A 7,151-nucleotide genomic window follows, 5' to 3' on the forward strand; every position below is an offset into this window, starting at 1 on the left:
GAGACCTCCTGATTGACAGGCGGACGTTCTACCACAGAACCACCGACACTTGTTACGCCTTATTGAAAATTAGACCTTCAGCTTTATCGGAAGCGTATTTAATAGAGTACGAAATTTTGGTTTAATTGAAATAGAATTGAAATTGAAATTATTGCATCGAAGAAATTCTACTTTAGCGTTTCTCTATTGATTAAAAATAAATGCGCCACCCAGGTTTCGAACCCAGACCATTCGGCTTGGCAGTCGAGCGCTCTACCACAGAACCACCGATAGCTCCTTAGATTCACTGAAATTAAGACAGGCATCGTAAGCATAATAGGTAATAAAGTCTTTTTTTATTAATGAATTTATGAAGGCCTAATCTGGTATTTTTTAAAGGTTAAATCTTGTTTTAGCGCAGTCAGCCGAGATTAGAGGGTTAAAGGGTAGACCCTGTGGGTGGTTCACTTTTTTAACGACCTATATATAGTTCTGTTAATTCAAAGGAGATAATTTAACGTTAATTGCTTTAAGAGCTGGCGGTTCGTCAAGTGGCTCTCTGTGCTTTGTTGATGGTAAGGTTTTTGCTTCTTGTAAATACATTTGGTGTGGATATTTGGATATCTACGATTTCTAACGCAGTCAATGATTTCTTGGGTGTGCGAGTCATTATATGATATTGGAAATTAGACGGCATTGGTCTTTTTCATGTGGTATGCGTCACAACGTCAACAGGAAGTGAACGAGTCGTCCACTACCAGATATCTACGGTATCTTCATCAAGGGCGAGTGTTGAAATAAAATGAGCGTTAAAGATGCGGCAAGTATTTCGTAAGAGAGTAATTCCAAAAAGCCTCTGTAGATATTTCTTTCATTAAAATTTGCTTCGTATTATATTTAACTGATAAACTTGTTCTGTAAAAGAGTTTAATTCAATTGTGCATTGTTATAGTACGTCTAACTTACTGTTGTAACTACTTAACTTATGATATTCTGAATAAATTAAAATTGGTCGTTTCGTCTCAATTATTTTAATTATAATTAAAATTTTATACCGGGCGGGATAGAAATGGGTTAATATTTTTAACAAATAACTCTAAATTGCGGAGATATATCTTTAAGGGTTATCTCGATAAATTAATACCACTAGGGACAATTCTTCCGAGGAGAGGTATATTTTGGCTTGCCAACTTGTTATTTTTATTTTCGGCGCGTCACCGCCTAAATATGTATTTTGCGGCTTGCCGCCACTCCACCGCCAACGATCTTCTCCATAGTTTCCAAACTTTATTTGTAAGGACTGGAAACAGTAGTCCTGGTAATTTCTTTTAGAATTAAAAATTTACTAGTCTTTATGTTAATTATTTCTTATAATTATTATATTCTTAAACTCATAATAAATGCTTACGCCGGTCAACGACGCCGTCGCTGAAACCAAATAGGTTACGTCGCAGCGGGTCATTTTTCGTCGTGGTCGGAATCTACTTTAGACACCTTTCAAATATCAAGGTAGTGCACGGCCTATCTTGCCTACTACCTGGCGCCGCCACTGACTGTGTTATTTAAATTTTGAATTTTGTTTTAGAAAATATTTTTACTAAAATAATATTTTATACGGGCCCTTCGCAGCCAGGGGCCTACTATTGGTGCACTAGATTTCTGATTGCCAAAGATTTCCTTAGATTTCTAACTGGCTTTTCTTGATTGATAACGGGCCACGGCTCGAAACGTCTCCAAATAATAAAATACCGTGTGATCTTCTCCAGTTTCATTGATTTTTTAGTATACTATACCATGGTAATTAATAAGTTCAATATTTAAAATACTATAGTTTCTTGAATATTATCAGATAATTTTAATTCGAAATCCTGAATTGTTCCGAGAAACTGGTGAATGTAATTATTGTTATAGGCTTTCTATTAACGATTTATTTAATTTGATTGAGCCATTGCTTCTAACTCATTTCAATATCTTCTTCGTTAATAGTAACTATTAAACATTTTATTCTGAATATGTTCCTGGTTTCATGTAAAAATAATTGGGTTTAGAAATTGTGGCTAGTTTCGCGTATTATATCTAGAGATACGAATCGGTAATTTACCCTGGTAATTTACGCGGTAAATTACCCTGGTAACAGTAATTTACATTTTTCTCAGGTAAATTACCCTGGTAACAGTAATTTACAATTTTCTCAGGTAAATTACGAAAATGGTAATTACCCTGGTAATTTACCATTGTATTCGTGTTTCACTGTTTCTCAATGGACGCTTTAATAAAAGATACTCGGTTTCTACTCCCCTCTCCAAATTCATCTGGGAAGGAGCTATTTCCGGTCGGTCGGTTAAACGGTTAGAATGGCTAGCCAAAAAGTCATATATAAGCCAATTGGAGACGCGTTTTTGCCCTCATGAGAATTTTGCGTCAGATAAGAAACTCGTCGGCTCACGTGTATAAGGAACATACTAATGTTCATTTTCGATAATATATTTTAAGGTAAAATATATAATGTTACTAAAACTAAGTATAAGAAGATAATATTATTATTATCATCCTCTTATGGTATAAATAATGAAAATTATATGTAATATTTTTATAATACCGGGCAATTTTAAAGCTTCTCATGGAGGCAGAGTTAATTCATTTCGTATAAAATTATCTTTTGGAAAAAGATGAAAACTCATTCCTTTAGAACTAAACATATTACTTTTTCAGTACGGTATGCAACAAGTGTTTCCTTTAAACCAGGTAACTTTTTTGGCATGTTAAGGCTTAGCAAAAAACCGATGTTACGTTCGAGAAAGTTTCCTGCTTTCTAATATTTCAACAAGCACTATATAAATAATAACTTACGAGTCCTGGCTGTCGGAAATATTACTTCTTGGAAATTTCTGGGAAGATGTTTTATTTAAGCGCCTATTTTCTTTGATCTTTCGGGCTAAAATGTACCTAAAATACGTCGCACAAGATTACAAAACTCAAAAACTAACGTTATTCGCGTTTTAGTGTATTTTTGCATCGTTTAATAATGAAATTTAACTCCAGCAAACACTAGATCATAGGCGTAAACCGCGTAACGCACTAACTCGAAGAGCTAGGCACCGCTGCGCCACCTAGATTCGTTTTGGTTGCGAATTTTCAAGGAGTCGAAGGCCGTGTTAGAATAGTTTGATACGTTTAATAGGAAGAATACTTATGTCTAGCCCTGTTTATACCGGTTCAATTAACTATCGATGAATCTGACGATGATGAAAACGATAGTGAGTATCTCGAGGAATATGATGATACTGATAATGCATCTCAAAATGAAGATAATTGAACATTTTTGGGCATTTATAACCTATTGTGGTAATTTATAAAATGTATAATACCCAATAAAAGCGTTTCTTCTTTGTATTTTTTGTTTTAATCGTAAAAAAACCTTTTATTAAAAAAAGAAAATTAAGGTAATTTACCTCAACACGGTAAATTACCGCGTAATTTACTGATTATGTTTTCTTGAAATTGTAAAGCCCACGTTGGCATCCGCAAATGTAGGCTTTGTCCCTAACAGCCTTTCCCTTTACTTCAGAGAGTTATCTCGTTGTTTTGGGCCAACGCTGCTGGGGAAGGTAGGGATGACTCATCCTCACTCGCGTCGTCCACCTTTGGAATTCTCCGAAAGTGGTGACCTCTGACCCGAAGGGTTAAGAGCAGGGTAAAGGTACCGTTGACGCTTACTATTGGAACCACAGTGAGTCCGCAAATATTTCTTGGCGGGATTTCTTCTCCAGCCAATTAGGTTGGAGACCGGTAGCGTCATCCGAGGGGCCCGCTATATAAGGGACGTCGGAACAATGCAATGGATTAACTCTCTCTTGGTTACGGACTCCGACCTAACCAGTCAAATCTTTTCTATTCTCTCTTCTAGAGAAAGTTTAGTTGCCATGCTTTGTAACATTTGGTAAATATATATATATATATATATATATATATATATATATATATATATATATATATATATATATATATATATATATATATATATATATATATATATATATATATATTATTAATAAAGAGTATTTTACTGTTTGACTCTCGTACATGGCTTAAACATAAGCCGACAATTTCCAGGCTTCACAAATGGCGCCCAACGTGGGGCCTGAGTTGTTGAATGTACGAGAGTTTATGTTATTTTAATTTTTAAGTGTAATTTTTGGGTATGGGTTAGTTAAATTTTTAGTGTAAGTGTATTTTTTATTTTAGTGTATTGGGGGTACCTTTGTTTCCCAGTGGGTTTTCCGGAGGGGTTTTTGGGTTAGGCGGCTCTAGGGATTTTAGAGTCGCGGTTTAAGTTTTAAACATTAAAACCAGGTCCGGAATGGTTTTAGGAAATGAAGGGGGTACTGGTGCTGGAAACCCGGGCCAGGAGGATATGGCGCAAGTCAAGGCTCGTGCTTTGCGCGAGGCCTTGGACGGTTAGGCGACCAGCCTGGATGCGGGAGCACGCTCTGCCCAAATCCCGAGGGTTAAGTTAAATGTAGAAGCGCCGATCTACATGGGTCCGGCCGACGATAAGTCTCCGTTGGAGTTCCTGGAGGCTCTCGACCGGTATCAGGTGGTTACGGGGTACAGTGAAGGGGATATCCTCTTGCAGGTACTACCGTCGTGCATGCGGGGACCCGCTGCACTTTGGTGGTCGTTCCAAGGAGTGTTTCCCTCCTTGAACGTTTTTCGGCAGGCATTTCGCCACGAAAATATTTAGCCACCGATTATGCCAGGCGTATCCAAATTGAGTTGGATACCCGAACTCAAGGTGCGGATGAACCCCTGACGCAGTATATTCACTGTATAGCTGAATACTACCGGCGTATTGGGGAAACGCCACCGAGGCTGATAAGGTAGCTCAAGTGTTACGGCAATGTCACCCGACATACCGTCATCACTTAAGGGGAAAGGCATTTGCCACCCTGAAAGAGTTGTCGCAGGAGGCCAAGATTATTCAATCTGACCTTCTCGCACAAGCCATTTATCGCCCCCCGCCCACCGCTTTAGAATCCCTATAGCCAACTCTGGCTTACGGGGGAACTTTAGGACAGGTTGGGCGAGCGCCCCCTGTTACTGGTGGCGCGGTGAGTTTAGCCGCCACCGGAGTGCCGGCTAATTCTAGCCAGGTATCCCTGGGTGTTATGGGAGTAGGCCTAGCTGCGTTGGATCCTTATTGGCATTATAGGATTCAGAGGCAGTCTGCTAATTGGTCGAGCGCGGCAGTCGCCCCTCAACCAATGCAGCAAATTTTCCAGCAGAATCCTGTAGAAAGTTTTAGGCCAGTGTACCAGAATTAATTTTGTTATGGTTGTTGTAAACCCGGACATATCAAACGCCAATGCCCCGAGCAGGGAAACTGGCGAGGGAAGCCCTCCAATTAAATGGATGTACATCTAGGAAAGGGAGTGAGCCTCGGCAAAATTATGACGTTTGGAAAGCCGGTAACGAGGGAGGACTTCCGAATACTCAGAATTGCACTCCCTTGGTCAACCGGTGTGCTGACGGTATATTTGGCGGGAAAAATCCCTCATTGCTACAGTTCCGAGCTTTGGAACAGTCGTTTCTAGGCTTGTTAGACTCTGGTTCCTCCGTCTCTTTCTTGGGTGATAATTTTATCCCCATATTTGAGAAAAAAAGGAGCGAAAATAGCACTACAGTTAGATTTCGCCATGGCACGTGTAGTGTCGCGGGCAGTATCAGGCTTTCCATAAAGTGGGCCGGCGGCATTCGCCGCCAGCGCTTTCTTGTAGTTCATGGTCTGACCCCCCCCCCATATCTTGGGTAGAGATTTTATTGGGGCGGAAAAAATAGAAGTAAGAATGAGCGAGGGAGGGTGGTCAATCGGCCCCCTACCCCAGCGCGTCGTTCCCTTCGATTCCGAAGAGGAAGGCGAAAAGGTAAATTATTGTCAGGTAGACAATGAGAGTCCCGGCGCCGTGGGAACCCCCGTAGCATTGGAGACGTTGGCGGTTTCAGAGGAAAACTCTTCTGACTCCGCGGAGGGAGAAAACTCTTCCAAGGAGTGGGGGCTGCCTTTCGACAGGAAAGCCATCATAAGTTCGCAAGTTACTGATCTAGGGGTAGCGAGGATTATCGCTGAGTTAGAGCGGGTAAGAAGCTCTGGGAGTCCGAATACGGCATTGGAAGCCGGGACAGTACTAGATCAGTATATAATGGACAAAGATGGCCTATTGTTTAGGTACTTCGCTCCTTGGGACGAGGAGGATGAAGACGGGCTTGAAAATGCATGGAAAGTGGTGGTACCTAAGAGACTTAGAGTACCATTCTTTAAGTATTTTCATGGCGATGCGCTTGCCGGACACCAGGGGGTTTACAAGACGTTTAAGCGTTTTTAAATCAGAGTCACGTGGTCGGGGATGAAGCGGGACGTTATCAAGTATGTGAGGGGTTGCGTCCCCAGTGAAAGACCTTTTGAATTGGTAACCGCTGAATTAATGGGTCCCTACACTCGAAGTGCCAAGGGAAATCAGTACCTACTCGTCATAGTAGATCATTTTACAAAGTGGGCAGAACTCTACCCGCTTAGGAAAATGACTACTGAGAAAATATGGGGGAAAATGTATGAAGTTTTCTGTCGATATGGATTCCCACGACAGGTGATAACTGATAATGCATCCGTATTTTCTAGTAAAAAGTTCAAAAGTGCCTGTTCGGATTTCGGCATACGCCCTAAGATGACGGCCCCTTATCACGCTCAGGCAAATCTGACTGAGCGGATGAATTGAACTATTAAGCCAATGATAATTTCTTATGTCGAACGACATAAGGATTGGGACGCCCGTCTCCCAGAATTAGGCTTTGCTTTGCGTTCAGGCGAGAGCAAAGCGACCGGGTATTCGCCCGCCGCTTTGAACTTAGACCGAGAGCTTCGCGCACCCCTGGATTGGGAGTTGATACCAGGAAATACTTCCGGTAATCGAAGCGCAGGCACGTACGCCGATAAACTGAAAATTAGGCTGCATGATGCAATCGACCATGCACGCTTGAATTTACAGGATTCGAAGCTCACGCAAAAACTTCACTACGACAGCGTCATCGAGCTGTTTTCTACAAACGTGGAGACCTCGTATTGCGCAAGACTCATCTTCTTTCCGACGCGAGTCGTGCCGTATCACGGCTTCGTT

Source organism: Leiobunum rupestre, chromosome 3, assembly GCF_980474605.1.
Source record: "Leiobunum rupestre chromosome 3, qqLeiRupe1.1.hap1, whole genome shotgun sequence".
In the NCBI taxonomy this organism is placed as follows: Eukaryota; Metazoa; Arthropoda; class Arachnida; order Opiliones; family Sclerosomatidae; genus Leiobunum; species Leiobunum rupestre.